The sequence below is a fragment of the Phoenix dactylifera genome, chromosome 3 (assembly GCF_051530095.1).
Source record: "Phoenix dactylifera cultivar Ajwa chromosome 3, Ajwa_hap1_PhDact_Kaust_v1.1, whole genome shotgun sequence".
Taxonomy (NCBI): Eukaryota; Viridiplantae; Streptophyta; class Magnoliopsida; order Arecales; family Arecaceae; genus Phoenix; species Phoenix dactylifera.
In genome coordinates, this window is record NC_143192.1 from 30,132,760 (window position 1) to 30,152,846 (window position 20,087).

At 54.1% G+C, this 20,087-nt stretch overlaps 1 non-coding gene across 1 annotated transcript; it reads right to left on the minus strand.

The window, feature by feature from the left end:
• Positions 1-510: 510 nt before the first annotated feature.
• On the minus strand, positions 511-616 carry LOC149768029 (small nucleolar RNA R71). Its single transcript, XR_016400098.1, has one exon. It is a non-coding gene; the product is annotated as a small nucleolar RNA R71 (small nucleolar RNA).
• Positions 617-20,087: the final 19,471 nt, after the last annotated feature.

The window sequence follows — 20,087 nt, forward strand, 5'->3', positions numbered from 1 at the left end:
TTTAGTGCATGCTAGGGTGTCATTCCAGATCTCTGAAATTAGTACCTTTTGACCTTGAAATAGAGCGTTCTATTAGGACCCTTCGAGCCGAAATCCGTACCTATAGAACCATAGGATCTGCTCCACCTCCTGAGATGGCTGAAGAACAACCCAAACTCCTGAGGGAGTACTTTACTCCCACCATTTATACTTCTCCATCTTGCATTCGATTATCTGAAGTAGCAGCTGTACAATATGAAATAAAGTCTAGTGTGATCCAAATGCTCCCATCTTTTTACGGGCTCACCAACGAAGATCCATATAAACACCTAGATGAATTTCTTGAGATTTGCACCACTGTCAAGATTCAGAACTTCACTGATGATGCTCTGAAACTTAGATTATTCCCCTTCTCCCTTAAAGACAGAGCCAAGCAATGGCTGAATTCTTTAGAGGCTAATTCAATTCGTTCCTGGGATCAAATGCAACAAGAATTTCTTAAAAAATATTTTCCCATAGGAAGAACGAACCAGTTTAGACGTGCCATCACAAGCTTCTCCCAAACCGATGGAGAAGAATTTCATGAAACCTGGGAGAGATTTCGGGACCTAATCCGTAAATGCCCACATCATCAGATACCCAAGTGGCAATTAGTGCAATGCTTTTATGACGGATTGTCTGATCGAAACCGTCAGATGGTTGATACTTCTTGTGGGAAAACTTTCATGCTTAAAAATGAGCATGAAGCATGGGAATTATTTGAAAATCTCAATGAAAACTTTCTCCACCATGCTTCCTGTTCTCGTCAAGCACCCCCGAGTTCTCAAAGAAAAGGGACCATTTGTGAAATAAGTCATTTTATGGACCTGTCTAGCAAGGTAGATGCATTGTCCCATAAGATTGACCAACTGATGATGGGAGGACATGTCGTTAACTCTTCCCAAGCACAAGTATGTGCTATCTGTTCTAGCCCATCTCACCCTATTCATGAGTGCCCCTCAGCATCCCAATTCCCCGAACTCGTGCAAGAACACATCAATGTTGCTCAAACACAGCCCAGACCGGGTAATGACCCATTTTTCAATACATATTACCCGGGATGGCGGAATCATCCAAACTTTTCTTGGAAGCAGCAAGCTTCGAATACTGCCCAACCCTACTCCCAAAATTTTTAAAATCCTTAGAATTTTCAAACTCCACAAAATATTCATCCCTACCGTCCTTCGACTCAATTTCAACACACTTCTCCTCCACCCCATAGAAACACAGCCTTTGAGGAGAAAGTGTTGACCGCCCTTCAAGGTTTGAAAACCATTACACAATTGGTGCACTCTCACACGCAATCTATCGCCAAGCTAGAATCCCAAATGGGGCAACTAGCTAATGCACTGAACAAGCGAGAGGAAGGAAAGCTTCCAAGCCAACCAGTGAGTAATCCTATGGGACAATACATGGCTCAAGAAAATCAACTAAACACAATTCATCATGAACAAGCCAATGCTTTGACTACCCTAAGGAGTGGACGTGTAGTAGACAATAAGATTGGGGAGGATAATAATAAGGAAGGTGAAGAAAAGGATAGAAATATGTCAAATAAAAATCTAAAACCTTCTTCTTCTTCAGCTAGTCTACCTTCTGCCAAAACTCACATCCCAAAGGCTCCATTTCCTGAAGCTCTTAATTCACCCGCTCTCTTTGGCAAAAAGGGAACTTCACTAGAGGAGATGATGGAGGTTTTCAAATAAGTCAAAATCAACCTCCCGCTTCTTGATGCTATTAGACAAGTTCCCTCCTATGCCAAATTTTTCAAAGATCTTTGTACCCAAAAGCGAAAATCTAGGACATATGTGCCTAAAAAGGTCTTCCTAACTGAGCAAGTGAGTTCTATTCTCCAACACAACACCCCTCCAAAATTCAAAGATCCTGGTGCTCCCACCATCTCCTGTGTCTTAGGAAATAATTTCATTGATCGAGCACTCTTAGATCTAGGGGCAAGTATCAACCTTTTACCTTACTCAGTTTATGAGAAACTTGGGTTAGGTGAGTTAAAACCAACCTCGGTATCCCTTCAATTGGCTGATCGATCTGTAAAAATACCACGAGGAACAATTGAAGACGTCCTAGTCAAGGTAGACAAATTCTATTTCCTAGTCGATTTTATCGTCCTTGATATGGAACCTATGCCTAATCTTAAGAAACAGATCCCTATGATTCTAAGTCGTCCCTTTTTAGCTACAGCCAATGCGAGTATAAATTGTAGAACTGGGGTGATGAATATATCTTTTGGAAATATGAAGGTCAAGTTAAATATATTTCGTGCCTCCGACCAACCCACGAGGAAAGTTGAGTGCTTCCTAATAGACAAAATGGATGATCTTTTAGAAGAAGCCCTTTCCTATATTTTGGCAGATGACCCTCTGAAAACATGCTTGGCCCATTTTGACTTTGATATAGAAAAGACCATAGCAGCAGTCAACTCTGTGCCCGACAATCAGTTTGATGCGATCCGATAGAATTTGATCCGTATCTCAAGATTCTTGACTCTTCTTGATTTCTGGAAGGGTGGTTCCGACCTGATTGCAGACACAATTTTTGAAGATCCGTCCGTCAGATCGATCTCAATTTTGGATATGTTGTAGATCTCCGCATTAGCTTTCCAGTGGTAGGTCGTGGGTCTAGAGATGACATCAGGATCTTGAGATATCAGCCTCCGACTGATGACTGCGTAGGGAAGGACGGGCTAAAAATCCGACGGGATGGAGTTGTTTGTAGAGGCTGGAAGGGATCAAGGAGGAGAGGAAGAAGAGGGAGAAGGTGGCTGACCTCTCGGGACAGAGGTGGTGCAGCCGGATGAAGGAGGGGGCGGCGGCCTTGGACGGCGGCCTAGGGAGAGGGGGAAGGCGTCGCAAGAAGAGAAGAGAGAAGGGAAGAGAGCTAGGGCAAAAGCCTTTCAATTAATTTTTGCATACTGAAATAGGTGCTCACCACATCTATTTATAGGTGGCTACCTGACCCCTTAACTTGACTTGATCTAATTGAATTCAAGAAACAACTAAATCCAAAGCGACTCTAATAAAGGCCAAGTCGGCTAATCCGAGCAAGGCTATGCTGAAATAAAATTAACATCAAGGACTCAAAAGCAAAAATAACCAAATGATTAAGTCCGAGGCGGTCTAGTGGATCCAACCGCATCACTCCACCACGCTTCCCTTAACCTTGTCCTCAAGGTCGGAAGTCAGGGAAACGATCAAGTATCTCAGTCTCAAACTCCCATGTGACCTGGTCTGATGCTCTCCCCAGCCACTCCACTAGTATCTGGGTTTCCAGTCGTCCTTTTACTCGTATTCTGCGCTTCGCCAGCACTCGAACTGGCTCCACTACCTCGTCCTCTGGTGGCTCATGTATGATTGGGCCGACAGATGTCTTGGGTCCAAGCCGGGCCCTCAGAAGCGACACGTGGAATACCGGGTGAACTCTCGATGTAGTCGGCAAGTCCAAGCGATACGCCACGGGTCCAATGCGCTCCATTATCTGAAAGGGCCCATAGAAGCGATGAGAGAGCTTCTGGTTCGCCATGGGCCGCAGTGTCAACTGTCGATAAGGTTGCACCTTGACGTATACCCAGTCGCCCACCTCGTATACTGGATCTCTGTGCTTCCGATCATGCAGCTGCTTCATCCTGTTCTGCGCAGTCGTTATGTGGAACTTTAACCGCCGTAAGGTAGCATCGCGGTCTAAGAGCTCAAAATCTGCCTCTGTCCGGTCCGCATGTGACAGTGGATCATAAACTCGCAGAGTCGGTGGTACTCGTTCATACACCGCCTCAAAGGGTACTGTTACGGGGGAACTAAGCCGCCATGCTCCACGTGACCGGCACGCGCGCCCATGAAGACTACAGCTGTCCTTTGATCCAACAATCCGACCCCGAGTCGGACATCTTCGGCTCCACAGCCCGACCTCGAGTCGGCTGCCCTTCGATCCAGCAGTCCGGCCCCGAGTCGGACATCTTCGGCTCCACAGCCCGACCTCGAGTCGGCTGCCCTTCGATCCAGCAGTCCGGCCCCGAGTCGGACATCTTCGGCTTCGCAGCCCGACCCCGAGTCGGCTGCCCCTTAATCTAGCAATCCGACCCCAAGTCGGATATCCTCAGCACCGCAGCCCGACCCCGAGTCGGCTGCCCCCTGATCCAGCACCCCGACCCCGAGTCGGAGATCTCTTGATAACGACAGGCTGCTTCCCAGAGGCACGCCGAGGCCTCCTGCTCCACTACTCCCTGCAACGGCTGTATCCGATGCTGTTCCACGATCTCCTGTATCAGCCGTACAAAGCGGAACTCCACTACGCCCTGTCATGGCCGTACCCAGCGCTGTTCCACGACGCCCTGTAACGGCCATGTCAGTGGCCACTCCATCGCGCCCCACGATGACAAACCCCCCTGAGAGACCCCCCAGCCAGGTATATATGCGGCTGGGGAGAGAAGGGGGGGTAAGCAATATCTTCCAGAGCACTCTCTTGCTTGCTATTATCATTTCTCCTCCTCCTCCAATCTCCTCTGACTTGATCGTCGGAGGGCCCCCGCTACCCCAGTGGTGGTGCGAGGCTTGCTCGCAGGTTTCCCGGTGGAAGGTGGAGCGTAACCAACACCAACCAAGACAACTCAGACGGAACCCCGTTCACACCGTTGTGCCAATCGTTCTCGGTTTGGACCACCAGTAACAGTTGGCGCTAGAAGGAGGGCCTGATCTCAGAGCGATCGTAATGGCACGGCGAGGTGGTCGTGGAGCTTCCAATGCCTCCGGTCGCGGGGCCTCTCGCGCCTCCGGCCGGGAGGCCGCTGCGTCTCCAACACATTCTCAGCAACACTCCACCATTCCACCCCCCATTCAGATGGTCGAAGCCGCTCAGTTCGACCAGTTAGCCCAGCAGGTTCGCACCCTCGCGGAGGTAGTGCAGAACCTGCAGGGTGTGATGTCTCGAGCGCCACAGCGGGCCCAGGAGCCGCTGCCCCCCGAGCGCTCACCTGTCTTCCTCAACCCGCGCTCCTTCCTCTCCCATGGGGAGGAGCGCCGGCACGAGGAAAGTTCTCGAGCACGGTCCATTCTGCCAGGACCTTCTCATCGAAGCTGCGCGGGGTACGAGAGGCGGACCCGGGCGCATTCTCCGACCCCCCAGTCCTCGAGGGGCCCGCACTCCAGTCGGTCCCCCTCGCGCCGCTCCTTGTCTCCCACCCACCGGTCGCGCTCCCTGGACCGGCGGGTGGACGATCTCCACAGACAACTCCAGGTCCTGAAGGGCCACTCCAAAGATCTCTTCGCCGACTTGGAGATCTCCTCCCAACCGGTGCTTGCTTCGAGGATCCTGCGGACCCCAAATCCGCCGGGATTCAAAATGCCGGCGATCGAGCCCTATGACGGGGCGGCGGACCCGCGGGATCACGTGGAGAGTTTCAGGACTCTTATGCTCCTCCATGGAGCATCAGATCCCCTCCTCTGCAAGGCCTTCCCGGCGACCCTCCGTGGCCCAGCCAGGGCGTGGTTCGCCGGCCTGGAGGCTGACTCTATCCAGTCCTTTGACCAGTTCACTCGCCTCTTCATCAGCCATTTCGCCGTCAGTAGCCGGCGGCGATTAGTTTCCGACTCCCTCTTTGATGTCCGGCAAAACGAGGGAGAAAGCCTGCGGGGTTACCTTACCCGCTTCAACAAGGCTACATTGGAGGTCCGGAACCTGAGCCAGGAGGTGGCTCTCTCAGCCCTGAAGCGTGGCTTCCGGAAGGGCAGACTCACCTTCTCCCTGGACAAACGCCTGCCGCGGAGCTTCCCGGAGCTGTTGTCTCGGGCGAACCAGTATGCAGACGCCGAGGAGGCAGCCGCCCACCGGAACAAAGAGGCCGCCGAGGCCCCTCTAAAGCTCGGGAAGAAAAGGCGAAAAGAGGCACCCCAGAGGAGGAGCCCGACGCCTCAACATCGGCGCAGAAGCCCGTCACCGGCGAGGAACCACGGCGTCCCACGCCCTCGTTCTCCGCATCGACGCTTCAACCGGTACACCCCACTCCTGGCCCCCCGGGCCCAGATCCTTATGGAGGTCAAGGGGCGGGAGAACCTCCCGGTCCCGAGGCAGATGAAGAAAATCCCTGGGAGGAGGCCCTCTCGGGCGTACTGTGAGTACCACCGAGACCACGGCCACGACACCGAAGACTGCTTCCAGCTTCGGGACGAGATCGAGGCTCTCATCCGCCGAGGGCGTCTCGGTCGATATGTAAACGACCGACGTCCCCCCGCAGACCCGCGTCCGGCCGACCCGGCCCCTCAGGAGCCTCGGGAGCAGAATCGACCCGTCGCGGGCGTAATCCACACCATCACTGGGGGCTGCTCTCGGCCCGTGAGAAACGCAGGGGGCTCGGTGGAAGCATCAGGGGTGGCCGTCGCGAAGAGGCAGCGGGTCGGAAATGTAATCACCTTTTGTGATGAGGATGTAAAGGGGGTTCAGACCCCCCATGATGATGCCATGGTGATCTCCCTCACTATGGCGAACTATGATGTAAGGCGTGTTCTTGTGGATAGTGGAAGCTCAGCTGATATTTTGTTTTACGAGGCCTTCCAAAAGATGAGCTTGTCCCGACAAGTGTTGCACAAAACATCCACCCCCCTCATAGGATTCACTGGAGACGCTATCTCGGCCGAAGGTGTCATTGAGCTGCCTGTGACTGCGGGCGTTGCACCCGCAGAAGCCACGGTGCGGCTCGGGTTCTTGATCGTCCGTGTTCCCTCGGCCTACAACGCTATCCTCGGACGACCCGGACTGAACGCCCTTCGCGCGGTAGTCTCTACATACCATTTGCTAATGCGGTTCCCCACGGCGGCCGGGATTGGAGAGGTCCGAGGTGACCAACCGACCGCACGGCAATGCTTCCTAGCAACTCTCAAAGGGAAGAAGCCCGTGGAGGCCCTAAGCGTCGAGTCCCTTGACGCCAGAGACGAGGTGGCTTTGCGGCACGGGGAGCCGGCCGAGGGTGTGATCGAAGTTCCCCTTGAAGAGGGTCGCCCGGACCGTACGGTCCGAGTCGGTGCCAACCTCGACTCGGAAGCTCGGCTCAGGTTAGTGGAATTCCTCCGAGCCAATGCGGATGTATTACCAGTAGAACGACGATGCCAGAAAGACAGTTCAAAAATGCATAACACTTTGCATTTCAATAATTTCTGGTTACAACGGCGTGCTCGTGTGATTACAAGGAATTCCCAGAGGGGAATTAGGGTGTAAAGAAAGTAAAGAAGAGGTGGAGACTCCGAGGAGCTGAAGATCTGGGATCCCGAAACCTCCGTCTGAAGCGGTTGCAATCCCGTCGGAAGTGGGTGCTTCCAACCGGAGGCGCCATCGGCGTCTCACGAAAGAGACGAAGAGCCGGCGCGGATGAAGAAGAAGTGGACGAAGGAGAAGTCCACACTGCCTCCAACCGGAGGCGCCATCCACGCCCCACGAAGAGGATGAGGAGCCGCCGCAGACGAAGCTCCCGCTGCCCCCAGGGGAACGCCGCCTCCAAAGGATATTCCGATCCTCCCCAGTGTCAGAGGAGAGAAGGAATACGAGGGAGAAGAGCATATGGAGGCGCGGTCCCGGATCGAGCGTCTGGTGCAGAGCTCAATCGGGAGGCTGAACTTCAAGAAGGGGAGATGTGATCCCGGATGAAACGCCTAGAGCGGAGTTCCGCCGGAGAGACCCTCCTTGCTGATCCCAGATGAAACGGCTAGTTGGCTGAAGTCGCGAGGGGCGCGCCTTCCGTTCCTTCGGCAGGAGTCTCTCAACCATGCGCCAGAGAGAAGGTCCACGATCCATGGCAACTTGAACAGCTCCGGCTTGGCAGGCTCCATCGCACCTGCACCTATATTTATAGCCAAACTGCGGCCCCCCGGTCGTTCCGATACGGGTGGCTCCAATAAATGCGGGCGCATTGAATCCGGAGCCGATCTGGCTCTCAAGGCGTATCTTCCCGCGATTTCCTAAGCGTCATTCTCCTTAATCGCATTCTTTGTGCAGGACACTCCGGGTGGCACGTACCCCTAGGTCCACATATCTCCGCTCGCGCCCAGGTCGCGTCCGCCTCGAAGAACGCGCGCATCGCGGCCGCTTAACTGACACTCCTCGCAAGCAGCAACTGGCGATCCGATTTCCCAGGTAACGCATCAATTAGCGTTTAATGCCCTTCTGGTGTTCTCCAGGCAACGCTTGGAGAAGAGGAGAAACACGATCGCAGCTGGCCACGGAGAAACCCCGTCGGGCTGCAAGCGACAGGCGCATGGCCAACGAGCGGAATTTCCCGAGGCACGGCCCTCGGATGCCAGGCTAACCCGATGACCATCCCGGGAGCAGACTAGCCTGAAGCCCCGACCGGTCGCCTTGGCTTGCGCCAGCCTTGGCCGACCAACGAGCGGAATCTCCCGAGGCTCGGCCCTCGGATGCCAGGCTAACCCGATGACCATCCCGAGAGCAGACTAGCCTGAAGCCCCGACCGGTCGCCTTGGCTTGCGCCAGCCTTGGCCGACCAACGAGCGGAATCTCCCGAGGCTCGGCCCTCGGATGCCAGGCTAACCCGATGATCATCCCGGGACCAGACTAGCCTGAAGCCCCGACCGGTCGCCTTGGCTTGCGCCAGCCTTGGCCGACCAACGAGCGGAATCTCCCGAGGCTCGGCCCTCGGATGCCAGGCTAACCCGATGATCATCCCAGGACCAGACTAGCCTGAAGCCCCGACCGGTCGCCTTGGCTTGCGCCAGCCTTGGCCGACCAACGAGTGGAATCTCCCGAGGCTCGCCCCTCGGATGCCAGGCTAACCCGATGATCATCCCGGGAGCAGACTAGCCTGAAGCCCCGACCGGTCGCCTTGGCTTGCGCCAGCCTTGGCCGACCAACGAGCGGAATCTCCCGAGGCTCGGCCCTCGGATGCCAGGCTAACCCGATGATCATCCCGGGAGCAGACTAGCCTGAAGCCCCGACCGGTCGCCTTGGCTTGCGCCAGCCTTGGCCGACCAACGAGCGGAATCTCCCGAGGCTCGGCCCTCGGATGCCAGGCTAACCCGATGACCATCCCGGGACCAGACTAGCCTGAAGCCCCGACCGGTCGCCTCGGCTTGCGCCAGCCTTGGCCGACCGACGAGCGGAATTTCCTGAGGCCTAACCCTCGGATGCCTGGCTTAGTGCCGGAAGAATTTCCTGAGGCCTAACCCTCGGATGCCTGGCTTAGTGCCGGAAGAATTTCCTGAGGCCTAACCCTCGGATGCCTGGCTTAATGCCGGAAGAATTTCCTGAGGCCTAACCCTCGGATGCCTGGCTTAGTGCCGGAAGAATTTTCTGAGGCCTAACCCTCGGATGCCTGGCTTAATGCCGGAAGAATTTCCTGAGGCCTAACCCTCGGATGCCTGGCTTAGTGCCGGAAGAATTTCCTGAGGCCTAACCCTCGGATGCCTGGCTTAGCACCGGAAGAATTTCCTGAGGCCTAACCCTCGGATGCCTGGCTTAGCGCCGGAAGAATTTCCTGAGGCCTAACCCTCGGATGCCTGGCTTAGCGCCGGAAGAATTTCCTGAGGCCTAACTCTCGGATGCCTGGCTTAGCGCCGGAAGAATTTTCTGAGGCCTAACCCTCGGATGCCTGGCTTAGCGCCGGAAGAATTTCCTGAGGCCTAACCCTCGGATGCCTGGCTTAGCGCCGGAAGAATTTCCTGAGGCCTAACCCTCGGATGCCTGGCTTAGCGCCGGAAGAATTTCCTGAGGCCTAACCCTCGGATGCCTGGCTTAGCGCCGGAAGAACTTCGAGAGTTAGGAGTCGGCAAGACGCTGCCAAGAGTTAAAAAGAAAAAAAAAGAGGAGGACGAAAGCGAGATGAAGAAACATTCGACTTGTATTAATTTTCATTGTTTCAGGGCCAAGGCCCATACAATTTGGCAAAACGCCGACATACAAAAAAAAAGAGGACAACGAAAGGTACAAGAGGTCAGCTTGGAGGAACCCCTGGGTCGGGAGCGTCGGGCTCGTCCGCAGGGCGTAGGGAGGCGGTAGGAGAATCAGCAGGCGATGGCGCCGGAGAGGAGTCGAGAAGGGAAATCCCACTCAGGTCAACTTCGGGGTACTTAGCCGACACCCTTACCAGGCCCTCCTCGAAGCCTAAGATGAAGGATTCGGACCCCGCGTCCGACGCGTCACGGATGAACTCGTCAGACTGACGATAGGCCCGTACCGCCTCCGACATATCACGGGTGAACTCGGCGGACTGACGATAAGCCTGTACCGCCTGGCGCCCGATCTCCGCACTCTTCTCGGCCAGCGCCGCCTCTGCTCGCTCCGTAATCTGAGCCTTAGCCTCCAAGACCTTCGCCACAATCCGGTCTTCAGCCTCGGAGGAGACCCTCAGCAGATTAGCCTGAGCCTCCTTATGCTTCGCCTCGGCAGCAGTGCGAGCGGCTTCAGCTTCCTCCAGGCGCGAACGGAGCTCTTGGTCGTTCGCGCGGGACCTCTCCAAGGCTGACTCCAATTCGCCCAGTTTGGCTTCAAGAGACCGGGTTCGGTTGCGGGCGCTGTCGGCAGACCACTGAGCCTTCTCCCACCTCTCTCGATAGTCCGCGACCTTCCGGGACTGCTTTTCAGCTCGTTCCTCCGCCTTCTTAACCCTGCTTTCGAGGCCCGAGGCGACTTTGAGTTGCTCCCGAGCTTCCAACAGTTGCTTCTCGAGGGCGGCGAAGCCGAGTGCCCGCTCTTCGGCCTCCCGGAGCCTCGCCTCGAGGTCCCCGGTCGTCCTGCACGCCACAGCCTGGCCTCCCTCTTCCACTGCTTTCAGTCGGTCCTCGGCCTTCGCCAGAAGCCCCGCCTGTTCCTTGTAGCACTCCTCTAGACGGATCATGTACTGGGCGAGCTAAGAGATAGGAAAAGTGAGGGCGTCAGGCGGAGAACAACAGAGCTAATAAATGGTGAAAAGCGGCCAGAAGAACACTCACCGACATGAGACAGACGCAGCTGGCAGCCCCGACGTCAGAGACCCCCAACTCCCGGACCCGCCGACGGTCCTTCTCCAGCAGCACTGTTTCGATGAGGCTTCGGGCGCCATCGGTAGTGAAGGCCGACCCCGATTTCTCCCCGGAGCCGGATGGTGGTTCTGCAGCCTTACCCTTATCCATCGCCTGGGGAAGAGTCCTGCTGATTGTGCTCGGGGCGGGGGTCACTCCAGGAATTGATAGGGCCCCGCTCGGCCGGGGCCTCGGCGCGTCCCTCCTTGAATCATCAGGAGCCGGCTGAGTCGAAGGCCGGGCCGGGGACCGATCACGTCCGACCCGTCCGTCTTGAGCGGGCTCGGATGATACCTCTGGAATAGCGGCAGTCTCACCACCGGAGGGCTGATACAGCGTCAGCTGCCGGTCCGTGCCCACGGCGTCTCCCTGATCGGTGGGCCCGGACTCGTCGGTCGGCGTCGGAGGCACCTCCTTGCGGGACTTCTTCGCCGGCGGGGCCCCGCTCGGAGGAGCTCGTTTCCTCCTCCGGACCGCTTCCAGTAGGGACGACCTACCAACAGCCGGTCCCTTGTCCGACCGCATGACGTCGTCAATCTCTGCAACAAGAACGAGATGGTCGAGGGCTGAGAAACCGAAGGAAAGAACGAGACGAAAGAGGAGAAAAGAGTCAAAAAAGAAATGGTAGCGGGCTCACGGTCGGTGGGGACCGAGCTCAGACCGACATTCACCAAAGTATCCTCGGAAATAAGGCGGGCCACCGGGGGGAGCTGGCCCTCGGCAACCAACCCCTTCAAGGCGGCCAAGCCATCGGATTCCTCCCTCGACAGTCTCGATAGGCCGATCGGGGACTTCATCGGCGTCTCCCAGGTCGCCCTGATTTCCCAAGAGGGATCTACATCGATGAAGAAGAAACGCTCCTTCCAGCCGTGAATGGAGGAAGGAGCCTCTTTGACGAGGCCGCACCCTCGCCGCGCCGCAAAGCACCACCACCCTTTGTCCTGGGGGTGGCCACTCAGGCTGTAGAACTCCCAAAAAACATTCAGAGTGGCGGGAATCTCGTGCATGCGGCAGAGAACCTGGAAGACCGTCAGGGCACGCCACGAGTTCGGCACCAGCTGCGTCGGCGCAACTCTTAAACCCCGGAGTACCTGCACGACTAAGTCCGAAGGGGGAAAGCAGAACCCGGCCTGGAGAATGCCCTCATTGATGGCGATCTTCCCTGGAGGAGGATGGGACATCCTCTCCTCAGGCCCCGGGAGCGTAACGTTGCAGGCCTCGGGAAGGTGGTACCGAGCCACGAGTTTGTCTAAGTCTTCGGCGACCAGCTCCGACTTAATGTGGTCTGCTCTCACTTCGCCCATTCCTAATGGCCAATAAACCTACGGTCAGGACGGGGACAAGAAGGGGGGAAAGGCCGGGACGACTGGGGTACACTAGTACAAAAGGAGAAAGTATGGAGAGCCCTAAGTAGAAGAATGGGGTAACTCACCGGAGGAGAAGGAAGAACGACTCCGAGAGCGTCAAAGGAGAAGCAAGCGAACAGTCCGACGGCAACAACGGCAGCGCAAAGGGGAAACTCGAAAATGTCTGTGAAGAGGAAGACGGACGGGGGAGGGCCCCCGGTTAAATAGGCGGAAAGGCGGGTGATGCCTCGATGACGCCAGAGGACGTCTGGCCGCCGAAGGGTCGCTCGCGCCCCAAAGGCGAATCGACACCATTAAGGAAGGATGTCCGCCGAAATCCTCAGACTGCCAGGTCAGCAACAACCGCCATACGCCGTAAAGAAGGCGGGAAGCTCGAAGCGCGCGCGCCTCTCCGAGGGATGGCGGCAATCTTGAAGCATCACTCCCTTCACCCGTTCCCCTTCTGGTTCCAGGCTCGGAAGTGGGGGGCTACTGTTACGGGGGAACTAAGCCGCCATGCTCCACGTGACCGGCACGCGCGCCCATGAAGACTACGGCTGTCCTTTGATCCAGCAATCCGACCCCGAGTCGGACATCTTCGGCTCCACAGCCCGACCTCGAGTCGGCTGCCCTTCGATCCAGCAGTCCGGCCCCGAGTCGGACATCTTCGGCTCCACAGCCCGACCTCGAGTCGGCTGCCCTTCGATCCAGCAGTCCGGCCCCGAGTCGGACATCTTCGGCTTCGCAGCCCGACCCCGAGTCGGCTGCCCCTTAATCTAGCAATCCGACCCCAAGTCGGATATCCTCAGCACCGCAGCCCGACCCCGAGTCGGCTGCCCCCTGATCCAGCACCCCGACCCCGAGTCGGAGATCTCTTGATAACGACAGGCTGCTTCCCAGAGGCACGTCGAGGCCTCCTGCTCCACTACTCCCTGCAACGGCTGTATCCGATGCTGTTCCACGATCTCCTGTATCAGCCGTACAAAGCGGAACTCCACTACGCCCTGTCATGGCCGTACCCAGCACTGCTCCACGACGCCCTATAACGGCCATGTCAGTGGCCACTCCATCACGCCCCACGATGACAAACCCCCCTGAGAGACCCCCCAGCCAGGTATATATGCGGCTGGGGAGAGAAGGGGGGGTAAGCAATATCTTCCAGAGCACTCTCTTGCTTGCTATTATCATTTCTCCTCCTCCTCCAATCTCCTCTGACTTGATCGTCGGAGGGCCCCCGCTACCCCAGTGGTGGTGCGAGGCTTGCTCGCAGGTTTTCCGGTGGAAGGTGGAGCGTAACCAACACCAACCAAGACAACTCAGACGGAACCCCGTTCACACCGTTGTGCCAATCGTTCTCGGTTTGGACCACCAGCAACAGGTGTCATCCCTATGGCTGAGTGGAAAGCGGTGTTGTACGAATACTCGGCCCAAGGTAAATAAGAAAGCCACTCTCGGGGCCGATCACCAATCATACAGCGCAAGTACTGCTCGATGCAGCGGTTTACCACCTCCGTCTGCCCATCGGTCTGAGGGTGGTAAGCCGAGCTCATGGCAAGCTTCGTCCCTTGCTGTTTGAAGTAAGCCTGCCAGAATGCGCTAACAAAAATGCGGTCACGATCAGAAACAATAGTCCGAGGCATACCATGTAATCGAGCAATGTCCCGTATGTAGACCTCTGCCACCCGTCGAGCAGAAAATGGATGTGCGAGCGCCGAAAAGTGGGCATACTTGCTGAGGCGGTCCACAACGACCATGATCACTGAGTACCCTCGAACTAATGGCAGCCCCTCAATGAAGTCCATCGACACATCCTCCCAAACCTGATCAAGAATCGGTAAAGGCTGAAGTAGACCCGCAGGTCGCAGTGAATCCGCCTTCGCCCTTTGGCACACATCGCATTGCTGTACATAAGCTCTGACCGCTGCCTTCATGCCTACCCACGTACAGCTCTGGCTCAGCCTCTTGTAAGTCCTGAAAAATCCCTCGTGTCCAGCAAAAGGAGTATCATGGAAGTGCTGGATCAATACCTGCCGCATGGCTGAATCGGTGGGCACGCGGATCAACCCATGGTCCAGAATCAACCCATCTTGGTCCTCCATCTCGGGATGACTGCTCGGATCTACTGCCAACTCCCTCTGGATCTGTACTAGGTCTGGATCCCGGCATGTGGTGGTCCTCAAGTCTGAAATAAAAGGAAAAACCGGCGTAGTCAAAGCCACCAACTCACCGGACTCGGGATGGCGTGATAGTGCATCCGCCACTCGATTTTCTGTGCCCTTTTTGTACACCATCTCATAGTCGTAGCCGAGAAGCTTCGACACCCACCTCTGCTGGGCTGGAGTATGTATGCGCTGCTCAAGAAAAAATGGAAGGCTCTGCTGATCAGTCCGAACGATGAATCGGCGGCCGATAAGGTACGGCCTCCACTTTGTGACTGCATGGATGACCGCCATCATCTCCCTCTCATATGTGGACAGCGAGCGGGTCCTAGGGGACAACGCCTTGCTCATGAAAGCAATTGGCCGTCCCTCCTGCGTCAAAACAGCACCAATGCCGGCACCGGAAGCATCGCACTCGACTACAAACGGTTTGGCGAAATCGGGTAGCGCCAAAATTGGGGCCGTCGTCATGGCTTCCTTGAGCTTATCGAATGCTTCCGTCACTGCCTCGGTCCATCTAAACTCGCCCTTTCGCAGCAACAGGGTCAGTGGCGCGGCGATCTTTCCATATCCCTCCACAAACCGACGGTAATAACCGGTTAGGCCCAAAAATCCTCGCAGCTCCTTTTGGTTCTTGGGTAGCGGCCACTCGGTCATGCAATGTATCTTTGCTTGGTCCGGCTCCACACCTGTAGCAGAGATGACATGGCCTAGGTACTCGACCTTCGGCTCGGCCCATAGGCACTTGGATCGCTTAACCTTCAATTGATTTCTGCGCAGAATTTTCAGCACTTCCTCTAAGTGCTCTAGGTGCTCCTGCCATGAACGACTGTAAACCAGTATGTCATCGAAGAATACAAGGACATACCGTCGTAGTAATGGTCTGAATATGTCATTCATGAGCCCCTGGAACGTCGCTGGTGCATTGGTGAGGCCGAACGGCATCACCCGGAACTCATAATGGCCATCGTGTGTCCGAAACGCCGTCTTGTGCACATCTTCGGGCCTGACACGGATCTGGTGGTATCCGGCACGGAGATCAAGTTTGCTGAAGTATTCCGCACCAGCAAGCTCATCCAACAGCTCCTCGATGACTGGAATCGGATACCGGTCCTTAACGGTGATCGCGTTAAGTGCCCGGTAGTCAATGCAGAATCGCCACGTCCCGTCCTTCTTATGTACCAGCAGCACCGGCGATGAATATGAGCTTCTACTGGGCTGAATGATGCCGCTCTCCAACATCTCTCGTACCATCTTTGAGATCTCCTCCTTCTGAACGTGCGGGTAGCGGTAAGGCCTCACATTCGCCGGTTCTGCTCCCGGTACAATCTCTATGTGATGATCGTGCTCCCTCTCGGGTGGAAGACCATGAGGCTCCTCAAATAAATCTGCGAACCCCTGTAAGAGAGCAGCCAAATCAGTAGGTATACCTGCCTCCGTTGTGGTCTCCGTCGACAGAGGTAAGAGCTGCATCAAGTAGCTGTGCGCGTCGGGTCCGGGCAAGCCGACTAGGGGCTGAAGTGCAGCCCTTGGGCTAGGCCGAATGCCATCCAATCTAACTCGCCGTCCGCTCCGTCTGAAAGTCACCCACATCTCGGCGAAGTCGAATGTAACCGGGCCAAGACTCTGCAGCCACTGCGTACCAAGGACCAAATCAGCTTCTCGTAATGCCAACGGATAGAGATCGAGCTTGAATTGGCTGCCCTGGATCGTCAAAGTGATGCCTCGGCATATGCCCTCCGCCCTCAACGTGGCTCCGTCACCCAATGCCACGTCGAAGCCCAATGTCGGCTCTACTATGAGACCGATCTGTTTGACGAGCCTCTCATCCAAAAAATTGTGGGTGCTGCCCGTATCTATGAGGATACGCACCACACGTCTTTTGATCATGCCGTCCACGCGTAGCGTTTTCGGTGTCGCCGATCTAGAGTAGGCATGCAATGAAATCTGAGGTGGCACGTCCTCTTCCTTGGCCTCTAAATCTTGGGGCTCATCCTCAGCAACCTCATCACCATCTTCAGCCACGGCCTCGTCCTCCAATCCGTCGATCAACATCACCGCTCCGACGGGCCGCGCACACCGGTGTCCCGGTGTAAATTTCTCGTCGCAGCGAAAACATAGGCCTTTTGCTCGACGTTCCTCCACTTGTGCTGGTGTCAAGGTCCTCCCGGGTGGACGCTCAACCCTCTTGACGTCACCTGACAAGCGAAGAGGGGTCCTCGGCCCTGTGTTGGCTGCTGCAACCGTCGGCGCTCTCGGCTGGCCGATGGAGCCCCCTGCGGTTTGGCCGGCCCGGAGGTTGGTCCAGCTGCCCCGTGCCGCTGATCGAGTGGTCTTGATCTTCTCTTCCACCATTAGGGCCAAGGCGAAGGCATCCTCCAGAGATTGTGGCCGCAAAGTCCTCACCTCGGCTTGAATGTCGATACGAAGTCCTCCGAGGTATACGCTTTTCAGCGCGGAGTCGCTCCACCCCACCACTCGGTTGCTGATCCTCTCAAACTCCTCTTGAAAGGCTCTAACAGTAGTCTTTTGGGTGACCCTTGATAGCATAGACTGGAAGTCATCGTACTCAGTAGGGCCGAAACGCCGACAAATTGCTGCAGAAAAATCCTCCCAACCGTTGAAAGGTCGGGCTCGGTCGGCGGTTTGAAACCATCGCAGGGCGGTCTCTTCTAGGTGAAAAGATGAGATCAATACCTTTTGGTCCTCCGCTGTGCCATGGTAGTGAAAGAACCGCTCAGCTCGATACACCCAATCGAGAGGATCGCCGTCTTTAAACTTGAGAAATTTCAGCCTAAAAGTCAGTCCGCGATTTCCTCCCTCTCGATCTCCATTACGGTCCCGATCTCGTTCATATCCTCGGCGTGGGTACTCTCCCACACGCTGGTTCCTCATCTGAAAATTCTGAATGGGATTATCCTCCATATCCGACCCGTCGTCGATGCCAATCGGGCTCATCCCCCGAGCCCTAGCGCGTGCGCCAATCGGTATGAGCTCGGGTCGAGGTCTAGGTCGATCTTCTCCTTGGTCCAGCCGCATCTCCTCTGGTGGGTTGGGAAGGAGAGGCTCACGAGGAGGGGGTCCCCTCCGTCCTGGTCGTCCACGGGTAGGGGCCGGAGATTCCACCCGGGTCCGACGCGGAGCTCCCCCCGGTGGAGTTTCTTGCCGCTGATTTAGCAATAGTTGCAACATCATCTCGATATGGTGTTGCGTGGTATCCATCTTCTCCATCAATTGTTGTTGGCTCTGCTGCATAGTTGTTTGATTCCCACGCAAGAACTCCAAGAGACGGTCGGTGGAATCAAGATCGGGTCTCAGGTCCGCCGAGGCCATGGGTGATCGCGAGCCTTCTTGATGTGGGTCGATGCCCTTTGAAGATGCCGCTTCTTGCTGCTTCGAGGTTGTAGAGCGGGTGTTCACCATCTTCCAAGGCCAAGGATTGAACTGCTCTGATACCAAATTGATGCGATCCGATAGAATTTGATCCGTATCTCAAGATTCTTGACTCTTCTTGATTTCTGGAAGGGTGGTTCCGACCTGATTGCAGACACAATTTCTGAAGATCCGTCCGTCAGATCGATCTCAATTTTGGATATGTTGTAGATCTCCGCGTTAGCTTTCCAGTGGTAGTCGTGGGTCTAGAGATGACATCGGGATCTTGAGATATCAGCCTCCGACTGATGACTGCGTAGGGAAGGACGGGCTAAAAATCCGACGGGATGGAGTTGTTTGTAGAGGCTGGAAGGGATCAAGGAGGAGAGGAAGAAGAGGGAGAAGGTGGCTGACCTCTCGGGACAGAGGTGGTGCAGCCGGATGAAGGAGGGGGCGGCGGCCTTGGACGGCGGCCTAGGGAGAGGGGGAAGGCGTCGCAAGAAGAGAAGAGAGAAGGGAAGAGAGCTAGGGCAAAAGCCTTTCAATTAATTTTTGCATACTGAAATAGGTGCTCACCACATCTATTTATAGGTGGCTACCTGACCCCTTAACTTGACTTGATCTAATTGAATTCAAGAAACAACTAAATCCAAAGCGACTCTAATAAAGGCCAAGTCGGCTAACCCGAGCAAGGCTATGCTGAAATAAAATTAACATCAAGGACTCAAAAGCAAAAATAACCAAATGATTAAGTCCGAGGCGGTCTAGTGGATCCAACCGCATCACAGTTTTCCACAAATTTTCTTCCTTGGAGAACTCGGCATGAGCCCGGTATGATATAATTAAGGATGCACTGCGTCTGCCTGAAGACGTTAAACTTAGTGCTTGTTGGGAGGCAACCCAATTTTCGTAGGACATTTTTGCATTTTTTATTACATATTTTCTAATTTCTTAGCAGGAGTCCTTATATTACTGATGCAACTAAGGTAAAATGCTTCTATTTTCCATCTGCATCATATTTTCGTCCAAACTAAAATAAAAAAATATAAAAATATAAAAAAATATAAAAAAATAATAAAAATAATAATATAATATTCAAAAAAAATATTGAGGACAATGTCTGATCTAGGTTGGGGGGTATAGGATTCGAATTTTTGAAGAAATTTTTCGCATTTTCGCATTTTTGAGTAAATTTCATTAAAGTTAAAAAAAACAAAAAAAAACTAATTTCTACGCTTTAGTGCTGAAATGATAAACACACGAAGTATATAAAATCTGAAAAGCCCAATAACTAGTCAGGTGTAAGTCAATTTGAGTTCTTTTTATTAAAAGTTCTTTTAGCGAGTTGTAAGATAATTTTTACTTTGGAATTTCACAACACACATGGCCTACACTTCTAAGGGTTAGGTTCAACATTATGTTGTTAAGTCTGGTAGCAACCGTGAGTCCTGATGAATCATACCTATCTAATTCACTATTATTAAAAAAAAAAGTGAATTTAGTCAGGTACATCGAAAAAGGCTACCTATTGTCAAAGGTCAGCGGGCTTGTGATGATGAACCCGAGTATAGATCCGTAGGGGAGTCTTGATGCCCAACACCTTATGCCATCTAGTATGGGAGTGTTGACTGAATGCTCGCTATACGGAGTAATCATTACAAGAGTAAAAGAGCATAATTTATTTATAAATACAAAATAAATAAATAAATAAAAAGAAAAAAAAAAGAGAGAAAATAATATTAACCTTGAAAAAGACAATAGCGTGAAAGCCGTCGTTGTAAACATTCGAGTAAACTGGAATATTACAGATAAAGCCCATGAGGTATTAAAGTAAACATCCACAACTCTCGAAATCCTGCAAGATAGGATGATTTTGAATCAGTGATTAGGTCTTATCTGACCAATTCTTGGAAACTACTAGCTTTAGCAGTATTTTGGAGAATCTAAAGCCTTAGCTTGTGTATGGTCCAGATATCACCGAGCACCCGAGTATAAATGAGCCTTACAACTCTCTAACAGAAACTTAATGACCTCAACTTGAATTGCATTTTGACCTAGGCTTTAGGCTGACTTAGTAATTAAAACTTAGTGTGCTTTTGAAATTATTGGCACTTATGCATTTGAAATTAGATTTTATAAAATAATAAAATAAATTCTTTAAGTAGGGACAACAGTTTGTGGGT